Source organism: Thalia democratica, chromosome 8 (assembly GCF_965202585.1).
Source record: "Thalia democratica chromosome 8, ktThaDemo2.hap1.1, whole genome shotgun sequence".
NCBI classification, from domain to species: Eukaryota; Metazoa; Chordata; class Thaliacea; order Salpida; family Salpidae; genus Thalia; species Thalia democratica.
The window spans coordinates 45,258,324-45,276,304 of NC_139172.1; positions in this window are offsets into that span (position 1 = coordinate 45,258,324).

Genomic DNA, 17,981 nt, shown 5'->3' on the forward strand with positions numbered 1-17,981 from the left:
TTGATGCTTATACTAGATATTCTATAGCTTAAAATATAAAGCAAAAAAGAAAAAGAATTTAAGTTTATTTAAGGATAGTTTTTTAAGTAATACTATCAGAGGCGGCCATAGCTGGTTTAGTTTTAAAGGGGCTTATAAGAAAAAATAAGGAAACCCTGAATTAGAGTAGTACTTATTGGTATATTGAAATTTTGTATTTTAGAATGATTCTATAGAATGATTTATTTTTTTTTGTTTTTTACACTAAAACAACATACAAAAAAAGAAAATTTTTGCAAAAATTTCAATAAAACTTTTATTACATGTGGGTCTTTACAATAATTACTAACTGTTATTTGGGCTTAAAATAAGTTGCAATCTTTCAATTTACTTATTCTAAAGAATGTTTAACTGAGGTACTTTAACACATGAGAAAGCTTGTCTGTCAAAAGAAAGATCTTTTGTCAATTTAAACTGTTGTTCAGACCATTCATCTTTTTCTATGTCGTAATACGTAAGCTTTTCTACGTTACACACTAATATTTTTTTACCCACAGAAATGTTGTAAGCTAAATAATTTCTTTTAGGCTTGTTGATTACAACAAACTGCTGGCTATAAGAATCAAAAACTTCGTAACCTTCACCGAAACCACCTATTACAAACAACTTGTTTCTAATAGCAACCTGACAGTGTTTATATCTACTGTTTACCATGCTTGGCATTTCAATCCATTTATCAACTGTGTGGTCGTAAGCTTCGACGAAATTTAAACATCTACCACTATCAATTCCGCCAGAAACGACCATTTGTCCTTGATAAACCGAACAAGCTGCAGCTGCCTTTTTATGCTTCATCTTGGAAATTTTTCTCCATGTGCGGCTTTTTGTATCAAACACTCTGTCGGTATCATTTGGCCAAGTATAAGTAAGTTCATTATATCTTGTGCCTCCACATATATAAATTTTATCTATTAAACCACAAACAGTATAACATCGTTGACTTACACCATCGTCAGATACACATTCCCAAGTTCTATTAAGTATGGAATACTTATCAACTGATGTTGTGTGGCTTAAGTAAGGTAACGAACCATAGAAAAAGTAAATTTCTCCTTTCAAGTAAACTGTTTTGAAATATGCCCGTGTTTTTGGCATTTGTAAAGCTTTAGCCTTAGAATTACTTAAATTTCTACTTTCAACTATATGCACATTTCTTAAATTAAAACCAGTATTTGAGCAACCTCCACAAATAAGTATGTTAAACATATCTTTATCACAGTATCTGTAACGATTAGCAATGTCACTCGGGTGATAATTGCTTTCATCTTTTAAAACATTCTTAATCATTTTCACACCCTCATCATATTTCGTCATAGAATAACTTTCGCGTAACAGGCAATCCAAACTGTTTTTTGATATCAAATGTAAACGGACTTTAAGTAAAAGATCGCTTGCAAAAATTCTTCTTTCTTCATAGTTATGACTCAACCAATAGTTAACTGCATGAAATACTTCTATTTCAGATGTAATATGCAATGAGGAACTTGAAAGTATTTTTGCAATAACAGCGAAACTTAGGTGCAGAAAATTATCAGTTTCGGAAACAACAGGAAACAGCCGCTCTATGTAGCAAAAAAAAGCATCAGAAAGATTTGGCAACTTATAAAAACGAGCTATTTCATAAAATGTTGACACATTTTGATAAGTTGTTTTGTTTTTAAAAACGTTGCTATTCTTGTTTGCTTCATTCTCATTTAGAAGAATTTTATGAGAATTTAGAGTTGAAATGAGTTCTTGACCTTCTGTTGCAAAAGAAATAACTTTAAAATCAAAATTGGTTTTGTTTTTTGTACATAGATTTCATATTAAGTTAATTAATCTATATCATTACATTATAAAAAATTGTACTATCAAAATATTTTAAACTTTATCAATTTACTATACACTTGAAATTTACATTTTTTTAAATGAGTACATAAATATCAAAGCATCAAACCAAAATTTAAATTAAATTATCAACAAAAGTTATGCCAGTTGGCGCGAAACGAATTGAAATGATTTTGGAGAGGTGAAATGTTTGTACCCTTAAAGGTTTTAAACAAATCTTTAAATAAAAGTTTTATAAAAGTATAGTTTCTTTGAAAAGAAATTTTAATTTTGTTTTTTAGTTTACTAAACGTACTTCAGAGTTTTTTGATTCGCTTATATTAGATGTATTTAAATTAACTCAATAAATACAAATAAATTTATAAAAAAGTCATGAAAAATAAAGTACTTTTTTACAGTTTTGATTTGAATTTCAAAGAGTAGAAGTTGGAAACTAACTTATTGTTCTTAAAGCTAAATATGTATTGTATAAGTATAAATTGTATTTTAATTTTGGATAGAAGTTGAAAAAAATTTTTTTTTGTGAATAATATTTCATTTAACGAATTATCAACTTATTTATTTTAATTAATTAAATAAGGGCATAGGAGGAAGGTAAATTAATTTCTATTAGTTATATTTAGTCAAGTTTTAAATAAGCTCTTAACTTTTTTTTGACTTTTTGAATTCAAAAGAAATTAAAAGGTATAGTAGATTTAAGTTGAAAAGAAAAAAAATTTCCTGCCATGTTTTGAAGATTAATACCTAAATGTTTTAGAAAAATATTTCTGCGGATATTAATACAATCTTTCTTAATAAAAAAATTGAAAATTAAAAAATGTTATAAACTTTATGATAAAAAACCAATAAAAAAAATTTTTCTTACTTATTTGTCAAATATCATCTTTAGATTTATTAGCTTTGAAAACTTTAAATTTTTAGATGAAAGTCTGAAAAAGCTTTTTAATACTTGAAATATGTATTTCATTATATAATTAGTAAGATCAAGGTTTTTAATTCTTTATATATATTACTTAGTTTTGTTAGTTTATGCTTAGTTTAGCTTTTTAATACTTTAAATAAATTAGTATAATTTATGGAATAAAAAAAAAACCCAAAAATTTAGTCCAAGGACCTGGTGTAGGAAAAAACTTTTTGGTTATCGAGTCATAGAAATTACATAGTTAATAATATCAGGGCTTTAAATTATTTACATAAATTTATTTCTCAGTTTTTCAAGTTTATGTATAGTTCAGTACTATTCTCTCCCAAAGATATTACACAAACCTTAATATAATAAGTTGAGCCCTAAAACTAATAAATTTTTGTTTGAAAAAGTTGCATACTCTTATAACCATTGAGTTTTTTTGTTCAGCCTTTGATCCATATGAATTTCATGACTTATTTAACAACATTTGACAATTAAAAAATGTAGTCCTTTTTTGCAACTTTATAGATTTTTTTGTCTTTACACAGCATTTAAGCATAAACGAAACATAAATAAAATGTTGATTACTTTTGATAAGCATAATTATTGATTTTTAATGACCAAATACAGCTGCATTTAAAACACATAAAGTTAGTGTTAATTTAACAGAAACTTTTATGAGTTGTGACACAGTAAATAATTTAAAGCAAGTAATACAAACAATTGTAGTCATTGGGTTTTTATAACAAACTAATTGCTTTAAATTACAAAATTTACATAACTAAAATAAGTATAATTTATTAAAACTTGAAATACGTTTATAGTTAATTGTTTTTAATTCTATAAATACCTTTTAGGGATTGTAGCGTAAAGGACCAAGTATATATGTCAATGTTAGTTTAAATATCTTACAAATATAATTCAATCAGTTTTTATGACTTCTTCGAAAAACAAAACCCTAGCTAAATACAAATAAACAACTTAGATTATATAAACTGTTTGAAATATAAAAACAAAAAAAAAACTTTACATTCAGTTATCTATAAAAGACATAAAATAAGAGGTTAAATTCAAGGTTAAAATCAAGGATATTGTCGTAAAAAAATTAATGCTATATGATAAAAAGAATAAAAATCTTTAAGGTAGTTGAAATTTTCTATAGCAAAAACTATGCGTTATGTAATTTTGAAAAACATAAAAACTTACTTCTTTGAGCTTTTACAAGTTTAAATATTTTTTACAGTGAAAAAAATAACTATGGATATACATATATATATATATATATATATATATATTGTATATATATATATTATGAATATATATATATATATATTCATATTAGTCTTTAAGATAAAATTCAATTTTACCTGCTAGATTGGAACTAGCTCCAAAATTATTTCCTCCACTAGTTGTAAAAAGGTTGACTTTGCACAACTCAGCAAAATTTTGTGGTTTCATATTGTTACTACTGTGTTGTTCCTATTTTAATATCTTAATTTCACTGATGTTTTGAAAAAATAGTTGTTCTGAGAAGTATAATTTATTAAAACATAATTGTTTTTTTATGAAAAAATAACCATTATTTAGTAATATAAAATGAAGAAGAATGCTTCTTATTTGTAACAAAATAAACATTAAAAAAATTTTATTACAACCTGTATAGCTACATTAATTTTCTATTATCATAATACAACAATTATCATGTTGGGTTCTAATGTGATGTACTACCACACTAAAACAACTTATCATAATTGAGTTATACTTAATTTATACTAAACGGTGATATTGAATAATACTTAGGGCTACTCTTTATAAAACTAGTCATGACCTCACTGATACAAGTTGCTAAAAATGTCAGCATTTTACTGGTCTTTGTTGTCTTAATCAATAATAAATATTGTCTTCTTCTATTATGCTTTTTTATTTACGAGCTATACATAAATTTAATATAACTCACTTTGACTTAAAATTGGTCACCAATTTTTGTGACTTCTTAATACTTATACTTTATAGTTCTGCTTTGACTTTTTGGACTAAATTTTGTCAGATCTACACTTTATTTGTAGACTAACTTTTGTCAGTTAAATTTGACATTGTGGAGTTAAAACTTGTCAATTCTGCTTTGACTTTCTGAATTAAAATTAGGACAATCCCTTTGTAACTTATTTGACCTAAACTTTGTCACTTACTTTCTGTGATTTCAGGACTTTTATAGTGTCTTTTTACCTTTTTGTTTAATCTCAATAAAATATCAACACTTACTTTTTGTGACTTAAAAACTTAAACTATACCAATACTCTTTGTGGCTTACTTTGACTTATGCATTGTCACCAACTTTCTGTGACTTATCAAGACTTAAACTCTGTAAATACCTTTCTTACTTATTACAAAATCCCCTATAACACTTTGTTCAAATGACCGCTATTGCCTATTGGTTTTAAATGCATACAACAAAAATGAAAAATATAAGAATGCGAGATAAAAGTGTGATAAACAATGCTTCAAAATAAAAAGAAGTATACTAGTAAAAATTACTTGGGTCAAAAACTGTCTTTGATTTATTTAAAACAGTTAAATCTTTACCTGAGGACGCTATGTAGGGTTCTAATGTAGTCTACAACTACACTAAAAACCAGAGTTAAATTTAAGTTTACTTATACAAAAAGCTTGTATTCAAAAACACTTCAGACTATTTTATATTAAAGTAGGCATGACATGAAAAAACATATTGTACTAAAGAACAGTTGCAAACACAAACAAATACATAAAAAACATTAAATGTAGAAAATTTTTTAAATGTGGCAAAAAATTTTACACAATATTAGGTCTAACAGCAATTATACTTTGAGAATATTTAAGTTGAAATGAGAGTTAAGTACTTGATTCTATAATTATGAATATACTTATGTGAACAATTAAACAATATAAATGTCTAATCTATAATAACATGTTTACTGCAGCAGGCTATGTCTAGAACGCCCTGACCACTCTCTGTAGTTGGTTTATATATCAATATTCTTAACTTTAGTCAACATTACATCAAGAACTTTTCATCTGCTCTTTAATTTATCATTATCTTAACTTGCATCAGTATAACACTTGACCTTGCGAGCTTTATCTTAAACGCTTGGATGAACGAGGATTTAAGCTCAAAAAAAACTTTCCATAAAAATTAAGCAGTTATAAAGTGAAATTTGATATCCTGTTACAATTATATATCTTATAAACTCAATTAAAACTAAAAGCTAAACGTTTTTATAAGTTAATTATTTCATCAAGCTAAATATTTACTAATAAGTAACAGTTTTTTACAATAACTTTTTATGATTTTATGAAAACTTCATTTATGTTTTAAACATAAGTAGTTTATTTTCAATCACTTTGTTTTTGTAAGGTTTAAATAGATGAGGTGATTACAGCAATAATTTGAGAAGTTGTTTTGTTTAACATGAACTTTAATATATAGTGAAGTAAGAGTCGATAAGGTTTCTTTTTAAACCAGGTCCTTAGTACAAACTTTTTGAGCGCTTTTTTATTGTTCAATAAACAAAATATTCATTCTATAAAAAATAACTAAAATATAATTTTTTTCTTGTGACTAAAAAAACAAATTAATGTAAAATAGAACTACTGAAGTTTAGTAAGTTATAGTGCAAATTCGCACAAAAATATTAAGGTTTAAATATTATTTTTAATTAGTAATAAAAAAAAAATTATGATAATAAGACCGACAAAAATAGATATGATTTTGAGTTAATGTATCTTAGTACATGTTTATTTTACCTAAAGTTTTCAAAGGCAAAGTACTAAACTTGCAAAAGCTACAAAAACATATTTATACAAGTTTATGATTGTACAAATTTAAAATGTAGTGCTTGAACAATTGTGTAGCTAGTTTTTAATAACAATATTACAACTAATAATTGAGGTATAAATATTTGTATAAACATTTTAGTATAAGTTAGTATTTGAGCTGAAAATTTTTCCGTTTTTGCTGTAGCACGATTAAATCTGTTCACAAATGCATTTAGAAATATATTCTGCATTTACAGATTCTGAAAAGAAATAACCCTAAAAACGTTCAAAAATTTGACCTGATAACTTAAATACTTCTAAATGCACTTTAAAACAACTTAAGATTTTGCTACAGGAAATTTAGGAAAACTTATGTCTCAAATTTTCAATGGAGCAAAGGTAAAAGGGGAAAGAAAAAATATATTTAGGCTATAATTAAGAATGTCTATAGAAGGACTTATTACACTCATTGTCATTGGCACCACATGCAGTTAGCCGTTAAGAAAGCATGTCGGCAAAATGAGGAAAGTATTGTATTTAAGAAAATCGGAAAAATTATCTCTTTTTAATAAAAATCGTTTAAAGTAAAAAATTGTAAATATTGTACAGGAGAAAGTATACTAACAGGATCTAGTTCAAGGTAGAGCTATTTTAGTATTACTATTAGACATATTTTTAATTTTAACAGTAATAAAATAATTTATACATGTCCTAGAATTATAATTTATATCTTATATGAAAGCTAACACTTATTGACATAGTTTTAAATACATATAAACTACTTTTGATTTATTTTGACGTCACAATCAACCTAAGTATGCATATTTTATCTGTAAAATGGTGCGTTTTGTAAATAGCTTTTTGTAAAACAAAACCTTTTATAAGGTGATTTGGTATGTATATTAGCAGGATATTTGATTTCATAGTCCATGTAGTTTTAAGTGTTTAAAAAACTCTTAAATGATTACCCAATTAGCATTACAATAAATTGACGAAATTCAAAAAAGTTTTGATTTATTATAGGCAAGATAAGGTTTTATGGCGTTGAAATTAAGTTAATGATTACAAAAAAAAAAGACTTTTACATAAAAAACAAAACGAACATTGTACTGCATCATTTTGTATTAACACTTATTAACATTATTGCAAAAAGACTGATACTTTTCTTAATTTTAGTATAAAATGGGTGTCACATGTTTGATAAAATCTAATGGAATTTCTTTTTTAATCAATTAGGTAAACATAACACTCTTAAATATTTAAAAAACTATCATTCAATTTTCGGTATAAAGCATCTGTTCTAATTAAAAATCTATTTGGCTATGGTTTCTCATTGAAAAATTAATAGATATTTCATTAGAAAAATTGAGTTCCCCAGGCAATTATACAATCAAAAATAGAATCTATATGCAAGTTCAGGGAATCACGTTTAGGTGGATGCTTCCACTTCAAATTATTTCTATCTTAAACTCTCATGAGATAGTACATCTTGTAAGTCCCATTATCATATTATCTTCACATGTAGCAATATAAAATGTGTCTGATGATCCTTTATTAATTAGTGTAGCATAATAATGCCCTACTAAAATATTTTTATTTGTTTCTTTCTGTACATTTGGGGAAAAGCTCCTACAACTAATACTGCATCAGCGTTTGTTGGTAAAGAAAACAGAGACTGGGAGCACTTTTCTTCTTCTGCAACAATACACATAAATTTAGGAGTCTTTCCTCGTAGGTTCAATTTACTTTGAAAAGTTCTTGGTTGTATAACACTTCAGATTTGTGTGACCCTCTAAAATAAATAAACTCATTACGGACAATAACTTCGTTTTGATCAGGATGCAATTTTAAAACAGTATGCAGCTCTTCAACGTTCACTACAGGCTTACCCAAGCTTTTACACAGTTTGAGACGCTTCTGCATGTATTGATCGGTTTACTCCGCTTTTCTTTTTTTTTTTTGTTTTATCAGTTAAAGCTTTAAAACTTTTTATTCTGCTAACCACCTTTGCTCCGTCTCATTCAAAAGTTTTACAATTTTATCAAATTTACTCATGTTTAGACAAAATGGTCCACCTAATGAGAGTTTGAGATGGAAAGAATTTGAAATCGAAAGACTAACATAAACTTGATTCCTTAAACTTGCATATACATTCTATTTTCGATTGTATAATTGAATAGGAATTTAATTTTTTCTAATTAAAGAGTTATTACTTTTATAGATTTTATCAATCATGTAACAGCCGTTTTACACTAACATTTAAAAAATTATCTGTCATTTTGCAATAATGTTAAGTGTTAATACTAAATGATACAGTACAATGTTAGTTTTATTTTGTAATGATCTTTATTTATTTGTACAAGTCTTTATTTTATAATCATTAACTTAATGTTCAATGCCTTAATACATTATCTTGCCTATAATAAATCATAACTTTTTTGTATTCCGTTAATTTAATGTAATGATAATTGAATAATCATTTAAGAGTTTTTTTAGCACTTAAAACTAAATGTACTATGACATCAAATATCCTTCTAATATACATATCACATCATTTAAAAACTTTTAAAGGTAAATAAGTGTACTTAAAATGCTTTGTTCTAAAACAGATTTTTTTTTAATCAAAATCACTAACAAGCTATGCTTTTCAATTTTCAAAAAAGCATTAATTTCAAAAACAATTCGCATATTTAGGGTGATTATGGCGTAATAATGCATCAAAAGTAGTAAATATGTCTTAAAATCTCTGTCAATATAGATATCAATTATAAGTCCAGGACATGTATAAGTGATTTTATCAACTGTTAAAGTCAAAAAATTAAAATTATGTGGTTTTTTTGGTTGATATAAGTATTTAAAAGGGCATACTTTTTTTTTTAATTATTTTCAAAGATTTTTTTTAATAAACCAAATACACATCCAAATCATATGGACTTTTAAGTCCGGCAAACATTACCCAAGTACTCCCTACCCTTACATAACATCATCATACTTAAATATTAAACTCAATAACATTGGAGGCTTTGAGACCTTTAAAAAACCTGAAATTATCTTAAGCTTTTCAAAAAAAAACAAAATTATCTTTAGTTAGCCTGAGTTAGTTCAAAAACAAAGTCTTAAGTATCATAGATTTATTAGAGTACTTTAAGTGTGTGACAACCATGTACAATATAAATATTTTTACCAAGCTTTAAACTGTATTAAAAACTTAATCTAAGCGTTTATAAATCTTTAAAACAAGTTTCAAATGACAAAATAAAATTACCAAATAATATATAAAAAACTATAAACTTCAAAAAAATGGTCATAACACTAAGTTTTTGAATTTTTCTCTCATGCTGCAACCTATTTGTCTTATTGTGTATTTTTTCAGGTTGTATATGTTAAATTTTTTTATGATAAAACTTCAGGAAGTGTTTAGAATATTTTCAATTTTTGTTTGTTTACTTTGAACCTCATCTACATTCAAAGGCAAATTATTGCGTATAACCCTTTAGTTTGTGATTGCTCTTTTGTGATATAAAATAATAAAAGTTAAAAAACATGAGAAGTTTTTGATGGAGTCAACAAAAACACTTCAATAGTACAAGAACCTCACTCTATTTTACTTTTACTTTTATTTTCTCACATTTAAAGATGAGCCTTTAGTTTCGAAGTTTCTTTTTTAATCTTTTGCTTTAGATATAGGAAATGTGATATAACTTAATTGTATAAAACATAGATTTATTCAACACCTTTAGATTTTGCATCTCTAAAAGTACTAAAGAGTACATATATGTCAAAACTATTTATTGGGAGCAAAAACTCAAATATAAATAAATAGTAAAAGCTAAAAAATAAAGGTCTTTAAAACCTAAAGAATTGAAGCAATAGCGAGTTTTTTGCACAAATGTATACGTTTCTGGAAATTCGTACAACAAAATGAGTTATCTCAAGTTTCCAAAATTTTCATACTAAGTTTAAGTATCTTTATGATAAGTTACAAAAATATTGTAAGTTTTAATTGCACATGGGAATTTTAGTGATAAATTAACAAAGGAAATAATTTTTAAACGTCCATGTACACTGCCTCTAAACATCATTAACTTTAGAACTTTTATATCAACAACTTTGTTTATAATTTTAATGTTTTTTTATATAAGTAATAAATTTGAAGTTCATTTTAAATTTTTCATTTGAAGCATCCGAGTTTTTATAGGACTTTAACATAAATTTTAAATAAAAATACTTTATAAATTTAATAAAACATAAAATTTTACTAAAATTGTAATTTCCAATTCATTTAATTGTTTCGTGCAAACTATTCACTTAACTTTAAATTAATTTCTAATAGTGTGAATATAGGAATTAAACCTTTTAGTACTTGTCTCTAAATTTAATAAACATTTTTGTACATTTTTTCATAATTTAACTAAACTTTTTGCAAACACTGAATATATTATTTTAAGTAAGGTTTTATATTTAAATAACTATCATACCTCTTATACTTTTTAATAATGCTTAATGAAAAGAACTTTTGTTAGATGCAAGCAACTTGTAATTGCTATCATGATACATCCGTGAAATAAGAAAATGTAAAAAAGTAATGTAATTCACAGAATAACTTTGTTTAAAGTCTTTTGGCTCGTCGACGGCTAAAATTAGTGTCAAAGTTGAAAGTTGAGACTTGTTAAGGCATGAAAAATTCACGAGTAATCAGAAACTAGCTTGAGTTTATAAAAACAGGGTTGTTAATCGTTTATTCAAAATTTTTTCCAGGTTATTCAAATTTCTTCCAGGTTTTTAAACATACTCATTTTTCGGTTTATTTTTAGTTTAAAGTTAAATTCAAAGTAAGAAACAGTGTTAAACAGTATAAAAAAATTAAAAAGATACTGTAAAGCTACTTAAAATGTGCTTTTTAATAAACAATTTTTGGTGATGACAAAAATTTTTATGTTTTTTTGAGTCAAACCAAAATTTTACTACTGAACATGTTTAAATTCTTAAAAATTCCTGGTTTTTCCAGGTTTTTTGTTCTAAATTCCAGGTTTTTATCAAAATTTCTTAAATTCAAGGTTTTTCCAGGTTATTTTTGCCTAAATTGTCAAATTCCAGGTTTTTCCAGGTTTTTCCAGGATTCCAGGTAAAGTGGCAACCCTGATAAAAATTTTTTTGACTTAAATAAAAAAAAAATACGGGTTATTAAGCTTAATTATCTAAAAATACCAAAACAATAATAATTAAATTAAATAACTAACAACTTTTAAGAGTTTTTTAAGTCATAAAAAACTAGCCTGATATTCAGAAATATCCAAAACAGTTTTAGTTTTTCAAAAAAAATTAGCCTAGATTTAGCCAGTTTGTTTTTTATAATTAATTTGAGTTATTTTAAGACTATGGAAACCCTGTTTAATATTTTATAATACAAAATTTCTATGATTTATAAATCTCATTGAAATTGAATACAAACATTATAAGTCTTAAGGTCAACTTTTTATTTTACATGATTTATATACTACTTAAACAATAATAATTTGATAACAATTCACAAAAGTGAAATTATAATATGGTGATCAGAGCTTATAAAAGTTCATAGCAAATGTAAATGTAATATTTTTACAATTGTTTTGTGTCATGTTAGATTGTCTCTATAGATTTTAAACTTGCTGAAAATATAAGCTAAAAGTGTTGCTAGACTTAACAGAGTTAAGTAGTTTTTTTCTAAAAGTATTTTCAATATATGTGTATGTTCTTTTTAAACTATTCTATCAATCAGTATTAAATAAAACATCATTGTTTAAAATTGTATAGCTTAAAAACAACCTTATTAATTATTAAACACTATCAAGTTTGTAATGGCAAAAATTTATTTGTTAAATAACAAATGATTTACTTAAAAAATACTTCAATAGTATATTCTACCAGTAACACAAAATAATAACACAATAAAACATAAGTAAAAATATTTTCTTTTTAAAACAGTCTCCTTAAAAAATATCTTTTTATTCTTATGAGCATTTAAAAAGTTTCAAAATTCAAAAATAAATGTTTTCAACTAGAACTAAAGTACTAACTATAGTTTACTAGAGCAAAATATAAAAATCTTCGTAAATCTTTATTAATAATAAGACTTAAATAAAAAAGACTTTTCTCTTATTAAGATTAGACAAATAGTTTATATTTTTAGAAAAAAGTATTTATTTGAACTAGTAATAATATTTCTTTTTAATTTTTTTAATTTAATCATTATGTTTATAACTCAAAGTAATTTAAAACAAAATTCCACAATATTAAATTGTTGAAAGACACATATCAAAATACTTTAAAAAAATTTAGTATTACTTTTTTGTTTTTATTCTTATAAAAGTAAAATAATCACGTCAAGAGTTTTAATTTTTTTCTCTTTTGAATTTAAGACTCTTCTGTAAAATTCAGTAGTTTTAGACTCACAGAACAACTAAACAATTTATTTCTGTAAATAACACTTGAGGTAAATTTTATAAAAAAACACATATATCGAAACATTTGAATTAAAGTCTTATTCATTCAGAAGATCAATTTCTACCTTAATTATGTTTAAGTATTGTTATAATATTTATTAGCTAAAAATGAATCAAAAGTTCCTACATAAACTACCACACATGTATGACGATATATTTTTATTACATGTTTCATTATGCTTAATTACTTAGATAACAATTCATTTATTTAATATGTTAAATATTTTATGGTTATCTCAGAACTCAACTAATTTTACATAGTTTCAAGCAAGCTTTTGTAATCTAATACTTGTAAATATTTAATTTAGTGTTTATAACAATAACTCAGTATTGTATTATAAGATAATGTTTTTGTAAGTTTTTTTATCTATTTTAATTATAGTTATATTTAGTATGTCTCTACTCTCTCGCTACTTCCAGGAATTATCTTAAAAACTTGAAACTAATTCTACAATAAATTTAGACAACAAAAGTTAACTTTTATCACAATATTTTTCTCATTCTAAATGTGTTAAATGAATATGACTACCAATTAACATAAATTATCTCTGAAATTATTTTAACTTGCTCGTATCATTATACTATTGTAATTAATTAAAGTTCGTCTTGAGGTAAAGGTAAATATTAAGACTATTTTTAATTTTTTTTTTACTTTATTTTCAAGTCAAGCCTACAGGATTTATATGACTTTAAAGTAGTAATTTTTGTTACTTTTAACAATTGCAAACTAATAGTAACTAAAAGTAAGTAATAGTGAATCAATTATTTGTATTTTAATTGTCTATCGGATTTAAGTTGTAGAACGTAAACTTATAACATAAACATTTTTATAATATTTTAGCACTTAAAATTTCGTTTATATTAAAGTAGATTCCAGTTAATTTCTAGCATGAAGTCATATTTTAAATAAATGACTTTCATATAGTCGAAGGAACTGAAACTGACTATTTACTCGCAACTATTTCACCACGAAATGTTTTGTTGTAGCAAAACTTTAATGTAGCTTTTTTTCTAGAGATATTTTAATACTATCAGTGTTAAAAACATTGAAACTATATCATAGTGATATTAAAGCTATTTTTCTATTAAATCAACACAAAAATAAAAAACTACACAACTAAACTTAAATGTCTAAACTTAAATGAGGTTATATTTTAAAGTTCGATAGTAGTTTACTATAGTATAATAAAGAACTAGAAGCTTAAGTAGTATGAACAGTTTAAAATTACTTTGACAATTAAGTTTAGGCTTTAAATCGGAAAAAATGTTTTATATGTTTAATAAAGCTAATAAATGTACTTGAGATATACAAAATTAAATATTTAAATACATTTCATCATTTGCTTTTTTTTTATGTCTTAACAAGATCATAAAGTGTCAACAAAGTAAGTCAAAAGCGTTTTGGTAATTTCTAATAAAATTGGTAATACTACTGTGATTACATAGACTACACATAAATTTTACCAATTTTATTAGAAGTTACTAAAACAAAACAAGTAAAGTGTGTGCTACGCCATTTAAAAAAACTACCTTATGCAACCCCTGTAGTTTACTATTTCATGGAGAGTTGGCTGACAAGCGGCCATAGACCTTTTTAGTTACTTAAAATAAATTCAGAGTTAAGTTTGACTGTTCAGGGCTTTTTAATTTTAAAACTGGGTTTAGGTCTGTTCTGCTTAATGTACATTAAAAATTATTAAAGCTTAAATGTAGCTAATTTCTAGTCAGAAACTAAGTCATAAGAACAAACATTTTATTATAAATAAGGCTTTCATTTACCAAGTAGTCATACATTTCTATATAGATAAATATATTTAATTCATTCGGTTATGCTTAATTTTAGGTGAGCAACAATATCAAGCTAAAGTTATAATACATTCGATGTCTTATTTAACCATAATTGTAAGCTAAAAAACTTAAACATTCTTTTAAACAACCTATATAAATACATAGTTAGAACTAAATTAATATATTAAAAAAAATATTTAAACATTTTTATTTTAAAATATCATAACCCGTATAAATTATAGTATTGATATAGTCACTTATATTGTAAATTAAAAGGGAATTAATATTTAAGTAATATTAGTCGATGATAAATAAGTTAAATTTTATTCATCTTTCTTGAGAAAATAAAAATTTAGCCTAAAATTATGGTTAAATACAAAATTAAATGTATTAAATTTCATCTTGATATTGGTGTTCACCAAAAGTTAAGCATAACCCATTTCTTTAATAGGAATACACGTGAATATATTTTCACTCAGAAACTTCTACTTAATAGTATGTTGCAACTAAAGTGAAAAAAATAACCTTTTTTTTTAATAAGTGAAATAGTATAGTTCATAATAATTATAGTTCCACAAATGAACAGTTTCAACGCCATCGGTGCATAAATGTTACATTATAAACATCTTTTAAACTAGACACTTTTTCACCGTTTTTGTTTTTACTTAATACTGACAATAATGTTCATAAAAAGTAAAAACAGTAATAGTAGTAGTGTTCTAATCTAGAGTTTATACGGTGATATGACTTAATTTAATCTTTACAAAAACAACTTTATAACAAACTATATTGATAATTTTTTATAATTCCGATGTTTTCTTTATCACCAAACTTGGTATTTTAAAATCTGATTTTATAATCACAATGTTTTTATTAGCGATGTACCGGACTCACTATCCGGGTCCGGATCCGGCCGAATGTTGCCAATTTTGTCTGATATCCGGATCCGGCCGGATCTTGATATGGAAAAAAAGTCCGGATCTGGTTCCGGCCGAATTCTAATTTGAACAAAAAGTCCGGATTCGGTTCCGGCCGGATCTTGATATGAAAAAAAGTCCAGATCCGGTTCCGGACGGATTCTAATTTGAAAAAAAAAAGCCCGGATCCGGTTCCGGTCGGATCCTTATTTGAAAAAAAAAGTCCGGATCCGGTTCCGGCCGATTAGGATCTAGTTAGTAAAAAAGAGCAAACAGAAAAGTATTTTTTCAAAAACAAACTCTTTGTAAATTATAAAGAGTCATTTTCGTCAGTTTAAATTAAACACCTACCGTGATTGGCTCATTTTGAATTCGTGACTAATTTATATTTGTTTACATTTAAACTATGAAGTAAACATTTATAAATGCAACTCTTTACCTATGTAGTAAAATTAAATACTTTACTACCAAATTGTTAGGCTAGTTTAAAGATTTTTTGAAAAAGTCAGGCTAATTTTCTTTTAGATTTTGAATGAGTTTAAGCTGATACAGTTTTCAATATTTTGTGATTTTCTAGTTCATTTTGTTCAATAACTTGATTTAAATTGGTTTTAGATTGGTAAGGCTATAGAGAGGTCCTCCTTGATTTTTACAAGTTGATCTTATTTAGTAGATTTTAATCTTAGCTACCACATATTGTTTCTGTAATGTACAGTAGACTACCTTTAAGTAAGCACTTTTTTTGGTACGCACCCCGCCTTAAGTACGCACTCATCCAGAAAGACAAAATCTATTCAGAATATAAAAAAAAATCTTGGCTCTATTTAACCATGTCAAAAAGTGTGAGCTGCTTGGTTTTCATTCTGTTAAGCAAACGTTGATATTTTTCATCGGTGGTTTTTAGCTTGTGGTAGAGCTCAGGAGCTATACCAAGTGCTGCTTCACTAGAGAGCTGACACTCTGTTTCCACAGCTTCAGTGTATAGCTTGATGTACCCACATAATTGACATTGACTAGATCCTGCAACCATCTCATCATTTTTTTCATAATAAAAGTAAAGAGCACCTCTTTGTAGTTCGTCAATTGCCTGTTGATTTTCAATCGCAATTGCTTCAGCATACTCTGGGCTGTTTTCGTCGTCAATTTGAACGAACTGCTCAATTAGTTGATGATTGATTTCAACTTTCATTTTGTTGAACAAGTGTACAAGGTCTTCAACATCTACCTCCTTTGAAGGACTTGAGTCATATTCTTGATCGACAATTTGAATTTTTTGACAAGATTTCCGAAAGGAATTTTGGATCGCTTTTGCTGTCACATTATTCCAGGCTTCTGTGATGTAGCAGGCAGCATCAATTAAGTTTGCTGGTTGGCCATGGGCAACAGCAGCTGCTCCTCTTCTTAGCTCCTTGGATTGGTCTAAAACCATATTTTTGGAAGCTTCATTCAAGGTATAAAATGTCAGCACATCGTTTAGATAAAGATACTTATACCTTTTCTTTAGGGCTCCAATGATTTCTAAATTACAAGGCTGTTTTCAGCTAGTCACATTGGGAGGACTTGTTTATTTGGCTTAATTATTTGGTGACTAGATGTAAGAAAGAAAACAAGGAACTAAATTTCATATTATACTATATAGTCAAAAAGTACGCACTTTTTAGTCGGGTTCAATCTGCGTACTTAAGCGGTAGTCTACTGTACTTTATCTTTCTATCAACTTTCCTTATACTAAATTTAAAGTTATTCATAGTTTTTTTTAGCTTTTATAGAAATGAAATTGTGAAACTACAAATGTAAGCTCCACTTTTTATGTATTACTAGTGATGTACCGGACTTACTATCCGGGTCCGGATCCGGCCGGATATTGCCATTTTTGTCTGATATCCAGATTCGGCCGGATCTTGATATGAAAAAAAGTCCGGATTAGGTTCCGACCGTATCTTAATTGAAAAAAAAAGCCGGATCCGGGTCCGGCCGAACCGGAAATTGTGAATCCAGTACATCACTAGTTTTTATCCAAAAAACTTACTTACTAACAGTTGGTAAAACACACATTCTGTAGTCTTAGTAACTTATAAATATTAGTAACTCAATTTTCGTGATTGTATTTCTTATTTCAGATAATTACGGCAAGAAAAAAAAAACTTTTCAAATGTTACATAGTTTAATTTGAGTAGATCGCATATCAAGTATAAATTCAAATAAATCATATAAAAATATGTGGCT